Here is a 16,559-nt window from a genome sequence, read left to right as displayed (position 1 = left end):
ACTTGTGTCACCGTATAGGTAGCATAGGGTATGTGTCTCTCTTCAGTGAACCTCCTTATGGGCCAGTTACATAAGCCACTGGCTAAATGCCACTGTGTGGGCATCGCTCCTCACTGATATATACATTTTTAAAAATAAAAACTCATTTAAATTCGTTTCGGTGCCGGGTCGAGTCGAACCGGTGCCATAGATGTCAGGACAATTTTCGCTGAATACCAATTCGGACACGCGGCTAGAGCAGCCATCGGGGTAGCACCGTTAAAGGGAGCACCGTGTCCAGAGGAACGCGCGAGACAGAAGAGCTTAGCTGAATACGCGGCTCCTATGTGACGCGTTCCATCGGTGGTGATACTGTTTGTGCCTACATTGCTTCAATGCTAATCACATTAAGGTCAACAATTATCGTAAGATTGGGCGCGCCAGAATTCTTTTTTATTGGGATCTTTATATTTCACAGGCTTTATGGAACAGACACTAGAAAACGTGTCGTCGCTGCTCAACAGCACCTGAATGTTTTCCTCAACGCGTTTGCCGATTTCGTATCCCGACGCACTGACATAATTGAAAAGCGATTAGAACCGATGCCTGCTCAGTTCAAAGCGTCTGTTCTTGGTTGGTCGTCAGTGAAAGAAATAGTTATTTTCTTTAGCGCTTCGCCGGACGCCGGACGCGTTTCGGTGACGCCCTACTACATTTAGCACTTACAAATTAAGTGCACAACAACGTTCGGATCCAGTTCAGGGCTTTCCCAATCGCGGTTCCAATTCTGTTCCGATAATATGCAGTATTCTTTGACAACTGCATTCCATTCTCTCCATAAAACTGAGGCGTCAGTGGTACTTGGCAGCAATCTATGACATTAAGAACAGTTAATGTCTTCCCTCGGAGTCACTTTGTTCTCATTAATGGGGACTCGACGCGCCAGACAATCGCGAAACCTACGTAAGCCTTCTCTGCGTCAGCCATACGTTATCCCTAGCACCTTCTGTGCTCTACCGTCACTATGACAGAAGGCATAAATGGGCCCGCTGCCTACAAACAAGGTGGTGCAAAATGAGGAGCACTGGACTTACGTGGCTTCACGGAGCCGGAACAACGGCCGAATGCGCGTGCCGGCCCCTCCACGAGACGCCTCACCTCATCTTCCTTTACACTGATGATTGCAGTTAAAGATGCTGCTGATCTCATATCGGTACTAAGCTTTGAATTGGACGTTACTACCACTGATATCCTCCAATTGTCGAGATCAGTGCGTATTACGAGAACAAGAAGATTCAAAAGTTAAAGGAAAGGAAAATAAGTAAAGCAAAGGAACACCTGGCACAGAAATGAAACTGATGTACTGTAAACTAAGGAGCAGTGGGGCTGTGGCTATCAGAGAGAGAACGACGACGAGAGAGACAAACCTTGTATCGGTGCTCGATCGGCTGTACTACCTCTCGCTGGTCTATCGTTCTAGTCGCGAACGCTTACTGCACAAAGTGCTTCACGACAGTATTAAGGAATAAGTGTTTATGTGAAATAGACGTTAAACAGACTCTCAAATTTTGGTGCCAAGTTTCCATTCTTTGGTGGGGGGAACGAAACAATGACTTATAATTGGTAATAGTAAGGGGCATGCTATTTACTGGAAGAGGATCGAAGGTCCTTGACCTTCCTCTTCAGCCGTCATGTGATGATGATGGCCTCACACTGTGGCTCGTACCCACACTGGAGGATTGGCCAAGATTTGTGTACGTGAACTTCTACTTTATGCTTCGAAGTATTACTTAATCGATGAAAGAAATCGTAATTATAAAAAAAATGTACAGACATTAAAAAAACTTATTCCGTTAATTGATTGTATTATTCCACAAACGGCCTCAAATGCGTCCATGTGGCTAAGATTCTAGGACTGACGCACCGAAATGGTGTGGAAAACTTTATTGTGGAGGGGGACATGGGGCGGGTACACAGCAGCGTAGTCTGGTGATCGCAGTTTCTGATTGTCTTGATGGACACCACTGGATTTTCTACGGAAATTATAGGTCAGTGAGTCTCTACTGATTTATTATTTTGCTATATAATTGCTGTTATGGGCACCATAACCGGAAGAGTCAATATTATCGGTCCAGTCAGGGATGTTCTCGCTAATGAATCTACTTTATCCTTTAAATGTAATCCACAATGACCAGGTACCCATCATAGTTTTAGAACATTCAACTGTCGAAAAACTAATATTAAAAACGCCTTTATAGCTGGTGAATAGGATGAAGCTGTAAGTGATGTACAGAAAAGTACAGAAAAGAAATTCGTGACAATGTTCGCGCTGATCGCACTGATGAGAACAAAGGTTACCACGTAATTTTACTCTTTTTCAATCCCTCTCCCCCATTTCGCTCGTAATTTCTTTCTCCTCCACAAAATAAGAAAATTCAATTAATTTTTCATCCATTTGTTGTCAAATTTGCCACTTCCATAGGATTCGACATGTGCATAAAACTTTTTGCAATGCCTGTGAATCGCGAAAACCTTTCTTTGGAAAATGTTTTTATTTTTCAAGTTCTAGGAAGCTATTTCTACAGGATATCCTTCGAAAGCTTAACTTGAACTTGACATTTACAACACTCGTTTCATATGGAGATACGGATCTCTGCTCCAATTAAAGGATTCTTTGCAAAAGAACTATTTTTTTGACGAAGACAATAGTTTTGTGTTAAACTAACGTACTTTAAAAATTGCCAGCAATATTCTTTGATCACTATTTACTCTTACACATGTTTACAACATACTATGTTGTAAACATCCTATGTTTTTAAACGTCCTATGATATGCTCTGAACGACTACGAAGAAAAACTTTATTTAGAATCTGCATACCATCCGATACTTGATGGTCCTCCACAAAAAATACGCGCCACTTGATATGTTCTTTTGAATAGGACAACATAGCTAATGGAAGAAAGGCATGTGTGACTGAAACTCTAAGCCCATTGTTTCATCGAAATATCAGTATATTCAAGCGATTGGTCGTGTCAAATATGTGTGACCTTACAGAGTCTCAAAACAATTGGTGCCATTTCGTTATAGGTTAGCTGTCATTGAAACGTTTATCGCGTTAGAATTTTTAGGATGCTTCGCGCAAGTTCCGGGGGCCAAGCATCTACGTAGGCTTCTATGCATGCTTCTATCTATGTGTGCTGAATACTGCCGATCTTAATATCGTATCTTGCACAATGTTTCCTAAATGTTTTTGTTATTGTTGAACTGCTTGACTAAAGATAGCTGGGACACCCTAGATACGTGCCGCTCTTCAAAGAACCAGTTTCTTGCCGACATTAGTTACAGTAGATACAGGACCTGATAGGTATCACTGTTCGAAGAAAATTCGTGAGGCTGAGTTGGAGCACTTAATCTGTGCATATCGGCCTGTGGCGGTGCTGCATAAACAATTTTGATGCCAACTTGGATGGCGGGGTATGTGCCAGTAGGAATTTGCCGTTAATCAATGAACATCTATTACGCTATCTTGATAACTAGGTATGTGTCACTGGGAAAGTGTCGTTGTACTTTGAAGAAAAAAATGCTCTAAGTTCCAGGACATGTAACTTGAAACAAGAGCCACCGTTATATAGGCCTTCTCCAATAGAAATATTTAGCAAATAAGAATGTAATTTTTCTTTGTGTAGAGATCATCTGTAGTGGGAGAAGGAAATAAACTTTACCAGAACATTCTTGTCTCAATCGGAAGCCAAGAGAATTCCAACAGAACCTAACTCACGATGGCTGTCGAGGTCGATGCGATTAGCATTGGAGAAATACAGTGCCACACCATACCGCTTGGTAAACCTTTTTTAACATGAAAGTGTTTTGTGCCGGTGTCCACAGTCAACTTCCTGTAACTGCATCAGAACACTAATCAGCGCCTACAGTCAGCGCTTCGGTAGTCTCAGCGCAGCAGAGGCTCCAACGCATGTTGTAGCCTGGTGTAGGCGGTGGAGAACTTCACCTTAAGTGACGACGCAGATTGCATGTATGGTTTGTCTTCCGCGTCCGATTAGCCTGTGACAGCTTGTCGGCTACTGAGTGCAGCTTGAACATTCATCATCAGTGCTGAAACGCCACCTACGGCTTCGCTGCCGATGGCACCAACTTAGAAAACTTCGGCGCTAGGCGGCGCAGAAAGGCAACGATTAGGACGGGCGAATCTCGCTTTGGTCCGGCGAGAGACACGCCAGCGTCAAGCAGAACTTCTTCGCGCGTTCGTGGCGTACGCCGCGAACTCTTCCGCTCGAACACCTGAAGCTGAGCGCGTCGCAATCGAACTGGCTGGCCAAGACACCGCGGAAACGGAACAAAGTGCTCGTGCCTCCGCCCGAAGCGACCCGGCAGCAGGACGCCGTTCGCGAACAGGACGCCCCGCTCTAAGCAAACCTGCAACATCGTTGCGACCCACAAATCGTGCGCCTTTCGCTGCAGCTCTCCGTAAATTCACGAAGCGGTTTACTAAGGACGCGCTCAGTTTCGCTTCTACGGTTTGCGAACGCCTGTGGTTTATGGCGGATTTTCGCAGTGCTCCAGCGCGTGCAACTCAGTGTGTCCGGGGGATGTCTGCTCCTGCCAGCTCCCTCACAACGGACGTGGGAAGAGCTGCTCAGAACGCCGGATGAAAAAGTACAAAAAGCCCTCGTTGCCTGGGCCGAAAGGGTCGCTCCTCGTGAGGGGCCATCCTAGCACTCGGGCCTGCCAGAACATAACTGAGCAGAATGTCAATAAAGTTGTTGCCACCACCACCTCCCGGTCGCGAATTGCTCGATAACTTTCGCTTGTGTGGCAATTGTTGAGGATGCCTGTGCAGGGGTAGGGTGCCGCTGGTCGCTACTTACAGCTTAATTCTTCAAGTATACAAATAATATGTAACAGCTTCTGTGAAGACATGTTTCACTTTCGTGCTCTACGATTCCTATAGAAAATGGGATCGGCCATATTTTTTTTTAATGATTTCCATTGCTTCGGCTATATGCGGCGACTCAAGAATCGACCGAGTTTAATTTGACATTCGCATGCACGAATGGGTCATGGCCATAACGGCACGATGGTTACTGCACGACAGCGACTCGGTTACACCGACGGTATGACGGTATGATGACTTTACGAGATAATGCCGATGGTATGACGATAGTATGGCGGGACGACAACTGACTGTGTGATGACGAAGGTATGACAAGAATCGTATGACGAAGCTGGATTGTAGATGATGGAACGGCCACCCCACGACGGTATGACAACGAATGCTTGGCAGTGACAGCGACGACAACCCAATAACAACGATGACGTGATAATGGTGCCATAACTGCTGATTAATAGTATGATCACGATCGAATGGCAAAGAAAGCGTTTCTATGAGATGAAGACGGCGGTTTGATAATACGATGACGCGTCTGAAAAGATGGGAATAGTAAGGAAATAACGTGACAAGCACAGTAAAGGACGATAATATTGTGACGAAGGCGGGGTTCGAGTCAGACGACGGACTTGCAAAAATGACGATGCAAGGGCCACGACGGTAACTCGGGGAGATGTAAATGAAGTCCAAGTATCAAATTCGGGGAATTTGCATTGGTTAATACGAAGAACAGAAGCAAAAGACAGGGCGGGCAAACGATAAAAAAATTCCTGAAGCTGAATGATGACAAAATTTCTGAATTCCTCAAGAAAGGTGCAGCCTGAAATTGACTCCTAAATTTGAAAATGCAAGCCTGATTCCATTAAAACACACACTTATGTTTCTTGATGATTAGTGTTTTGCCATATTTTCGTTTAGAAATCCGCTTGATTAGTGCCATTCCCCCCTGTATCGCTTGTCCGGTGCGAATACTCTGGAACGCAAGATGACGTTAGCTGATCTTGGGTCGGCATCATTTGATAACTCTTGGCTTTAAGAGGGCAGAGATAAGTCGTACAATATTAAAATAGTCATTATTTTCACTACAATCTTTTCCAAGCCTTTTTTTAAAGAATGCATTACTTTCGGTTTCACTTGTCAAAAGACTCATATTGTTATTGGTTTTTTTTCACATTAAAGCAACTTCTATTTCACCACTGCGACATCCCGAACGTGCAAGCCAATGCTGTTTTTGTCCCAGTTGTAAAACTCTGAAGTTGATGTTCTTTCGAACCCAAGAGAAACCAACGAAACGCGACTTGAAGCTACAAAGTCTTGGGACTCTAGTTCTAAAAGTGTTATGACTCGTTCCGAATGGTTAGACCGTGTAGCAGGGACAACTGTTCACGATCGAGAAATATGATCCGGATCGCTACCGATCGCGATCCAAGGTGTACGTGTGACAACGATATAAGATGCGAACACGACACCGATGAGAGCCCCTTTCCAAACTAGGAAAGCGCTTTGCTACATGCTCGCGTGTTGCAGCTCAAACTGGGCGCAATAGTAGGTGCGGCCGACACGCTTAATCTAGCTTATAATGCCCTTTAGTAGTAGCGCCAAGGGTTCGTGCAAAATAAATGTGTGCTGTTTTTCTGTATATATTTTCCGCTTAGGCCAATTAACCTGAAGTGGTTCAAACAGCTTGGAACCATTATTTTCTCCATTTGGAGTTGAACGAAACCTAAACCATTCCCGGCAAACACTGAAAGAATATCAGACCTTCTCTAACAATGTGTATCGTTCTACAGCTGTTGCTGTGCGGGAAACACCACGATGTTTGCTTCAAGCACCGTCCTAGATATAACTGGTTTGCGATTGTACCGTGCTCACCAGTTACATGAGCAACCTATTAGATAGATGGGCCAGTGCTGGGAGGCGAGGGGGTGCTTTTCTTTGCCGGTGGTAGAAATTGTCCAGGTTGATCGCCATGTGGCTACGTGGCGCGCCACTACGATGCGGTTAGTTGTGGTCAGTTAAGCACAAAAGGTATTCGCAGGCCTTTTATGTAGCCGCGGAGTAGCTGTAGTAGCTAGAGCGTATATATTGTACTGCTCAACGTTTCACAGTGTTGGCTTCGCACCCAGTTACATGCAGAGTGCTTAACAATTGGCATCCGGACTGGTTCCCAACGTTCTGCACCTACTGCGTGCTTTTACTCTTAGCGCGTATTAGGGATGTAAAGACTATTTAGATTTATTGTCTAACAAACATCATGTTGGTACAAGATTAGCGATTGTCTGTCAGCAACAAGTGGAGCCATACTTTGCCACTCATGTATAAGTGGCATAACGCGGCTTCCTTATTGACAATTTACGGAGGCTCATTCGGGAAGAGGAGAGTTTCTGCACGCCTTCCTGATGGTAATAAAATAGGTTTGCTGCTTGATTCAGTAGGCCGTTGCAACGCACATTTCGAAATCTATGTGAAGTTATGTTTTCGCAAAGAGGTGTGCTCTAAATTTCACCATTTCATCTCAGCGTCACTGGCGTAAAGGAAAGTGGTGCGCCTATGTGCTGTCACATACTTGTGCTAGGCAGTGAACGAGAAGAAAAGGGGGGTTAACCGAGGGGCCCGATTTTTTTATTATACATACCATAATAAGCCAACAAAAGCACCAAGGACAACGCAGGGTAAATTACTTGTACCTACTTATCGAAATAAAGAAATTATAAGTTGATGGCAAGTTGCGGCTTTGTGGTCCCATCCGTGAACTGCACTGAAGAAGGCTGCCCGCAGGAAACCGCGAAGAAGCCACCACTCTATCTAACGCGGCAGCCAATGTAGCCAACACGAAAACCCCTCCCCAAAGTTGCCTGGCAAATATTGCCCACGAGGGGCTGTAAATCTGTGAGATTGCGGCTCGGCTCCCATCCTCCAAGCCGTTTGCGCTGCAATAGGTGCCAAAGAAGAAGTTCTGGAGAAAGAGCAGATCACAGTGCACGGCTACAACAGTACTGTCATCACCAGCACGCCGCGCTTAGCTAGAGTACGAGCCTACAATGATATCAGGAGTCTCACATTTTATGGGCAGGATCACCTTATACTAACCTGCGTACCAGCGCCGGTAGCTCAAAGCGTGGTGCATTATTTTACTACGGGTGGACAGGCGAAGCGCGGGCCCAGATATACGGGGAGATGTTAGAACGCAATCTGGAGCTGAAATTGGCCGGAACCAGGAAGAGAATAGATAAGCGGAGAGAATAAAAATTATAAAGAGTGAGTTATTCACAGAGTCAGTCGCATGGGAATGCCCGGTGTGACAAGCGCTCGTACAGTCCCGTAGCCTTCAAGAGGTGCAGAAGGGATCTTGTGGCCTTTTCGCAAGCAAGAATGCACAGGCCGTGGTCCCAGGTTCTTTTTCTCCCAGAGCACTCTATTATTCAATAGGCCTATTTGGAATGGATAAGGATTTGTGAATGCGACGCCGAACCGCACGCTACATAGCAAAGTTGTTTCGCGTCGGGAGAGTGCACGTGGCAGGCCAAGTCGCAAGGTAGGGTCGAGAGAGTGTAAGCGTGAGTTGGTGAAACCCGTTGAATTCCATCGTAGTAGTGTGATTTGCCGAGCCAGTGATTGAAGTTTCCGCGCAGCATCCGTTCATGAGAGTGGCATAGGTACCCGCTGATTCTTTTCATGAGGCGAGCGAGCATCTTCATCTGCGTTGCCGACAATTGCGCCGCGGCTTGGAAACAACTGAAATACAATGATGACCTTTCGTTTCTCGAGCACGTGGTGATGAGCGTTTCTTATTTCGTACACTGGCTGCTCGCGTAATCCTGTAGGTATTGCAAATTACAGAGTGTGTATCGATGCCTTGGAATCACAAAAAAGTGCCCAACGATTTGACGGCTGCTGTCAACGTCGTATTGTGAGAGTATTTAAATTGCAAAGAGACGGCGTCCGAAGGGAAAGCCACATCTCCGGTTTAGCTGTTGGAATTGGTGCAACCGTCCGTGTAAATGTTGCGATTCAGCGTAACCTAGGGGCTGAGCAGGTGGATTTGGCACTTCGGAACCTACAGTATACGTGCGCATGGCTGCTTCCTAGGAACAAGAAACAACTCCATGTGCTTATCCTACTTCGCAAATAGTCGGGAATTCGGGAATTAATATCTCGAAGCTAGTGTCATCTTGAGACTTCGTTCCAAGTAGATCCGCCTTGCGAGCTCCACGGCCAGAATTTGTAAACTGTAATATGGGCCATAGGGTAATTAGTTCAAAACATAATTTCTGAATTTTTGTTAATTAGTCGATTCTGAATTTCAATTTCGTTTTGCAAGTAATGTTCGCCTCTTCGAGTACCAGCTCATGATTTAGAATTGTCATAATTCACTGAACAGCACGAAAAGGCGGGACAAAGGTAGAAAGAGCGACATAGACAGATAGAGAGCGTAAAAGGGTTTTTGTCAACACCGTGTCAAGATAGCAAAAAGCGTCTATAGCTGTGCGGTAAATCTTTGCATCCAGTGAAACGGAGCTGGTGGACAAGATCATTACCGTGTGACCGCCCGATACGGAAGCGTGGCGGGCTCGAACCTTATGCTCCACAGAAAGCGTGCGGTGCCCGTTTTCCTCGTACTCACCTCCGCACCCAGTCACGCCGCTAAGAAGTTCAGGGGATCAAATTCACGACGCTTTTTGTTCGCGTAAGTGATGCCTGCCATAGGCCATCATCGGGATTGGTTGACATCTTCTCTTACAAACAATTACATAGTAAGACGTTTTTTGTGAATATGAACCTAGTTTACGACACCCTTGAAGCTCCATGATTTCACAAAGTTCAAGAATTTCATGAATTAACGAAAGGCGATGCGGCAAGCGCATATTTTCCAGCGTTACCACGGCTAACAAAATCGACTGGTCTCAGTCGCAGATTGTAAGGCGTGACGGGCAGCCCCACGTGCTCGCACTGCGAATGCTTCACTCTTTCTTTCTTTCTTTCTTTCCTTCTTTCTTTCTTTCTTTCTTTCTTTCTTTCTTTCTTTCTTTCTTTCTTTCTTTTCATCCCTTACCCTCCTTCCTCGTGCGCCGGACAGCAAATCGCACACGCGTCTGGCTGAAGTCCCGATACCAATCCTGTGTGGCCGACTCCCTCTACTATCGCAACTCTGCATGCTAGTACCTCTACGGGATTTGCAAATATGGTGGTTCAGCCAGAATGCATGGCAATGATGGTTAGTACGTGTGTTTGCCGAAACTCTCTTTCTCCGTTTCGCTTCCACTTGCAATCGCTTGCAATAAAATATTGCTTGTAACAGCAACGATACTCATTGATTGTGCATGCGCACAGAGTCCTGTTGCTTTTGCACCTTTAGGAGCATACGGTTTCTCGGAAATTTATAACGACAGTAATAACTAACGCTGCAATCGTGTCCGGAAGTACAAGAACGAAAATTAGGCAAATACGGGCACTACCTTTCGATCACGTGGCCGCTAAACAATCGCAGCTCCAGTGTTCCCTCTAGTTATTTTTGTAGGAAGGTCAGTGGCTGCATCATAGCCTCCTGTGTTTGTTTTTTTTTTCTTTTTAATGCTAATTTAGTGACGCCGAAAGCGGGGGTCATTAAGAGAGCGCCACTTTCCCACTAATTGGTCGCCGTTTGTGGGGCATGCCTAGAACCAAGGCGACCACCCTTCATCGTACGGTATGCGGAAGCGAACACAGAGCGGCCAAATGCAGGGGGCAACGGTTCTATCTATCCGTTATATGCAGGCCCACCGATGCACCGTCCAATGGCCCATTTTGGGGGCAGGTGCCCCGCGTGGTGCACGAGTGAGGAGAAGAAGAAGAAGCGGTCATCAAGAAGGCGCAGGCTCATGCTGCTGTCCGGCTGAACCACCTATTAAACGTAAGTCGGACGCCCCGTCGCCGCCGCAGCCAAGTCTGTTCTCGCAACTATTCCGTGCGTAGTCGATTCGACGGGTACTCCGCCGTGCGATATGGGCGGCGTCTGCTGATACGCCGCTCCCGGTGGGGCAAGCAGCCCGGTTCGTGCAATACGTCCTCGTGGAAGTTGACTGTTGATTGCGTGCTCGAAATACATTTGTGTTCGAGATTACCGTCAAACGAATCTATACACTATCCATTAGACGTGCATCGCTCTTAATTTTTCCTCAGTGCGCTGGCTGGTCGCTTTGTATAGCTTAGTTTTCTATGTGGTAAACCAGTTCTGCGGAACCCCGCGAACTAGAGGAACGACCGGGACGAATTTTTCCCTCCACCACGATGTTTTCTATCTGAGAAACCCACGTGAGTTTTCTTTGTAGCCTCGTGCTGCAATTCGGGCGGATGTCAGTTTTGCGTTTCAGTTTTCTGTGGATGTACCGGTTGCCTTCTTCAAACGAATACCATGAAAGCAAAAAAGAAGAATATGTCACTTTGGCTAGCACGAGCCCGCCTATGCGCCCAGAGTGAACGCGAAAACAACTTAACTCAAAGGTGCTCAATATACAGCTGAGCGACTGTGTAGTTCGATGCCATTACGACATCCTATAGTTCGATGATCATCTTCATCGATGAAGATAATCATCTTGATCATGATCATCATGATCATCTTGATCAGATGATCAAGCTGATGATCATCTTCATCGATGATCAGATGATGATGATCAAGATGATCATCGATGATGAAGATGATCATCTTGATCATGATCATCATGGTCATCTTGATCAGATGATCAAGCTGATGATCATCTTCATCGATGATCATCAGCTTTCATCGCCCGCTGCTCTCCGCGTTCGCTCTCGCCTTTCACCGTGCTCGTTCGCTCGGTTACGCCGTAGGACAACGCAGACGCTCGCCGCAGGAACGGGCGCAGCACTCTAAAAAATTGCGGTTAGTTCCCCCAAAAAAGCTAAACGCTCTTTTAAAAAATTGCGCACACACAACTCCGATTGACGTCTACTTGTATGCAATGTGAAGCATGCTTGGTGTGGCAGAGAATGTAATTGTTACAAATAGTACAAGTATTCCACAAGCTTTTGCAACGTGTGTTTTCTATGGATGTTTGTGTCTATGTGACATACACATGTAGAGGCACAAACACATTGGTATTAGGTGCGTGCGTCTCTACAAACGCGCACACCTACACAAACCTACAACACACCTACACACTACAAACGCGTAGGGCGGAAAAATAGGTGTCTTTTTTTTATTTTTTTTACAGAGGGTTTCATAAATCGCCAAATTCAACATAATCAAAAATTGGTTACCCACTTTCTTTTACTTTCTGCAATACAATTGTATCAATTCAACTCAATACATGTGCAAGCAACGAAATGAAATAGAAGCATCCCGGAACTTGGACAACATATTAAACATGCTAATCTTTTTTTATATATAATATGGGGTTTTGAGGTAAAATCAGAACGCGACCGCACTCAAGCGGTGCAATGCGCTGTGACATGTCTAGATAATTTTTTACAACATAAATAATTATGTATGCTTAAATAAATATCCGAGTTACGGCGCCCTAGCCTCGGTATAAAGCCTGCCTGTTCGTACATTTGCACGAACAATTCTATGTTAGCATGGAAGAAGCTGGTTAGCATTCAGGAGTTTGTGGAGGCAGCACTTGTGGTGGCGGCGCTGGCTTGTACATGTCAGAAATGTTATTCGCACAGTTCAACGCGACTGCACAGGGTAATTTTCACCATCTCGTCTGAGAGGTGTGGTTCATTTTCTTGCAGATGGTATAGAGGCGTGAAACGACGATTGTTAGGCTTCGTAATTCTTTGTAAACGCATCCCTAATTTCAATACTAGCGACGCCGCGAGGGCAACAGTTCCTCGGTACTGAGAGCGCGACTGAAGCCGTGGCGTGTATGGATGTGCTGAGTGGGAAGCAGTGATAATCATTCACTTCGTTCACGGAATGAAGAAGTCAGCCAAATTCGTTTTCGTGTATTGCTTACATGGAAGCAGTGTAATCGCATGCGTGACGTTGACGTAGCGTCGACAAAACGTAGTATGTGCATTATCAATGTGTAACCTCCCAAGGCGTCTCCGCATTTAAGCATTAATACAAGCATCTACAAAACAAAAGAAAACCTTAGTGTCCGCCGCTTTCCAGAATGCGTGGAATCTGTTTAATTTTTGTGGAGTCTGTATGTTTTGCCACAGGTGGAAAGTATTCATTTTAACGGCCGGGGGAGGGGGAGGGGGAGTGGCACAACGATGACGAGGACTACCAGCTTTCCGATTGTATATACTACCTTCAATAACAGTTGCGCATGACGAAACATCGTGTGGCCTCACACATTTGTTCACTGCCTTGACGGCCTTGTATGAGCATTAGACCTCATAGTAGGAGAGAGTTCAATTTCACAGCCCGAGCCTCCTCGGACCACGGAGGTGGTGTGATCTTCCTTCCTGTAATTGTCTTATACTTTACTATCACTAATGATGCTTCGCCTTTCCGGCGAAATTGCAACCTCTCTCTCTCTCTTTTACAATGAGTCCGAGTATAAGCGCTGCTGCACATGACTGCTATTGATTTTGATTTCGAGTGAACCCAGCTTGACCTCATTTCGGTTACTGAGTGAATTATACATATTTAGGGACATCTTAGTTGAAATCAAGAAAAAGAAATGGGCATGGGCAGGACATGTAACGAGGAGGGAAGATAACCGATGGTCATTAAGGGTTACGGACTGGATTCCAATGGAAGGGAAGCGTAGCAGGGGACGGCAGAAAATTAGGTGGGCGGATGAGATTAAAAAGTTTGCAGGGACGGCATGGCCACAATTAGTACATGACCGGGGTTGTTGGAGAAATATGGGAGAGGCCTTTGCCCTGCAGTGGGCGTAACCAGGCTGATGATGATGATGACCTTTCCATGCAAATGGCGATGTTTCTATCCCTAACGTGCCTAATAAATGTTGTAAATTATTAGAAGCTTTTTTTGTCATGAGTAGTTAGCATTGCTTACTGGAAAGAGAAGCAGCACAGAGACACATATTCCCGTGCATTTCACAATTTCACACACCGTTGAGACCCTGCCGAAGGAGCCATTGAAGTCTGCAGTTTTTTTTTTTCAGGGTCAACAAAGCACGCAATTCAATTTGAAGCGAGGTGAACATAGAGCAACATATTCATTCTCTAGAAGGCATAGGTCATCCGTACCATGAGAAGTACTTGTTAGTTGGCTATCTTCTTCTGTTCAAGAAATATAATAAACTTTGTCCTGTCCATATTTAAATATATGGTATCTGTGCATGTTGTTCACAGTCGAAATTAAAAGAAAAATGTTGAAGTTAGAAAATATGGGTTAGGTAGCCACCACTGGTGGCTACCAACCTAACACGCTTGTCTTCCTGTTGTCAGGATTTGCAGAAATAAAGCGAAATATGAATTAAAAACCTTGTGCGTCCACGCTAATAATGATACAGTAAGCTCTTAGCCGCAACAATATTTTGAGTGAATAGGTAGAGACAACTCAAAAGAAACATCGAATGATGAGGGCAACAGAATTCACAGTGAAAGAGAAGAAAGGAAACCGAGGGCCGATTTTTTACTTGTCATGCCATAAGAAACGAATAAACAAAGACACTAAGGAAAGAGTAAGGGAAATTACATGTACTTATGAATTGAATTAAAGAAGTTATAAATAAGTGAAAATCTAAGTGGATAAAAAAAAGAAACAGACCGCAGGTGAGGCACGAGCCCACGTTATTGCATAACGCGTGCGGTGCTCTTACCGAGTGAGCTACCGCGGCGCCGTTTTCCCATCAACTTTCTGGGACGTTTACGTTTATCTCCTCTGTGGCGTACCCTATCCAAGCCGAGAGTGCCGCGTACTACTCACAGCTGTCGTTTTTTTTTTTTTTTTCCGCCGCAGATGCCCCCGGTGAGGCCGAGCGCCCCGGGGGCCCGGCCTAGCACGAGCAAGGAGAGCAAGCACGGCCAGCGCCGCCTGGTGAGGGGCGCCGCCGGCGGCGGCAGCAGCTCCGCGTCTACGGTCAGCATCGCGCCCTGCCGCCGCGGCAGCACCTCTCCTCCCGCACCAGAGCACGTCCCCCAGAAGATCCCCGACCAGGTACGCGCTGTGCGTGTGGTAACACACAAAGAAGGCGTCATCCACGAGTGATTTGAGAGCCGAAAGATTTCAGACAGATGGGTGGACGCGATATCCAAGCGACGCGACCGCGGACCCTGTCGCGCTGCCACGTCGCGTGTGGGCGACAACATCGTGACTGCCATTGTTGTCTTGAAAAAGATGGCGCAAAGGGCTGTAAGAGTTATCCTTTCTGCTCCGAACAAACTCGGCAAGCTTTGCAAGTTGACGGATCCAAATGCCGTCCCGCACGATAAGCACCCAAAGCATCGCAACAAAAACCTCGTCGAGTGTGTTCACCGGGTTGTCTACAGCCTCCCGCTTTCATGTGGGAAGCAATATATCGGGCAAACTAGGCGTTGCCTCAATGATCCGCTCCGCGAACACCGCTACAACGTAAAGAAATGGCACCGGTGTGTTACTGGCGGTACATTGTCGCGATCATGGCTGCAAACCTCTTGAGGACCAATGCACGATTGTTTCCCGTGGCAGGATGCAGCTCATCCGTGAAATAACTGAAGGGCCGATGATAGCAAAATTGGGTGATAAGTGTGTTAGTTTCCCTTCACGGGCTCTCACAGAAAAGGAACCAAGTTTCTTGGAGGCGGCATCACATGACTCATAACTATGGGACACGAATGCGCAGTTCGTTTTCACGTAAGCGCATGTGCAGTCTATACTTGTTGCTTCACATGTATAAACCGATTCAATGGTACAATAAGTTTAGTTGAAAGTTTGCGCTTAGTGTGTATTCTTCTCTTACGTCCATGTCTTTTCTGTTGCGCAATAATACTTGAGATAATACACGGTAGCATGGACAAGAGAACATTGAGCGCTCGTAGCCGATATTCTACTTGAGGTCAAAAAGTATAGGTGAGCCGCCCATAAGCGCGTAAAGCTGATGACTGGTAGACCACAATATCATTATGAGGCACGCCGTAGTGGGGGACTCCAGATTAATTTTGACCACCGTACCTGGGCCTTTTTAACGCGCACCCAATGCACGATGTAGGGGAATTTGTCATTTCGCCCCCATCGATATGCGGCCGCCGCGGCCGGGATTTGATGATGCGTCCTCGGGTTTAGCCGCACAATGCCAAATAAACTACTATGCCACCATAGCTGGTATATCATTTTGATGCACAGAAAATTGCCGCGGAAGGCCCGCTGCAGCTCCTCAATTTGAACCGCCCGCGCCAAAACTGAGGAGCTGACGTAATATCCACGTGACCTCCCTCTATACCACTTTTACGTCTATTAGAAACATTGTACTAGCTACGTATACGATATACAGCTAAATCTTGGCTACTCCAGGCATTCCGCTTGCATGAGTTGCTGTGCGGCTCTGCTTGGATTCAGGATACCGGATACGGTCACTTGAGCCTTCCGCGGCTGGATGGGGTGAATGTGGTCGCCGCAACGGCAGTTGTAAGCAGAGAACACGACGCTGGCTGCAGTGACTGGGCATAGCATCCTCTCTCTGTGGATCAGGTCACTGACGTCATATTTTAGAGGTACTATAGTTCAGAACAGGTGGCGCCACTGCCATTTTCCACTTTGGTCATTATGTTGCTTAGAAA

At 46.1% G+C, this 16,559-nt stretch overlaps 1 long non-coding RNA gene across 1 annotated transcript; it reads left to right on the top strand.

The window, feature by feature from the left end:
• The first annotated feature begins 2,008 nt into the window (after window positions 1-2,008).
• Window positions 2,009-15,051, top strand: LOC139055614 (uncharacterized). The gene is made up of 3 exons (XR_011511882.1): window positions 2,009-2,027; window positions 10,638-10,773; window positions 14,764-15,051. It is a non-coding gene; the product is annotated as an uncharacterized lncRNA (long non-coding RNA).
• The last annotated feature ends 1,508 nt before the right edge of the window (window positions 15,052-16,559 follow it).

Source organism: Dermacentor albipictus, chromosome 2 (genome assembly GCF_038994185.2).
Source record: "Dermacentor albipictus isolate Rhodes 1998 colony chromosome 2, USDA_Dalb.pri_finalv2, whole genome shotgun sequence".
NCBI lineage: Eukaryota > Metazoa > Arthropoda > Arachnida > Ixodida > Ixodidae > Dermacentor > Dermacentor albipictus.
Note: the sequence above shows the minus strand (reverse complement) of the source record. Positions and strands in the feature narration are given on the sequence as shown.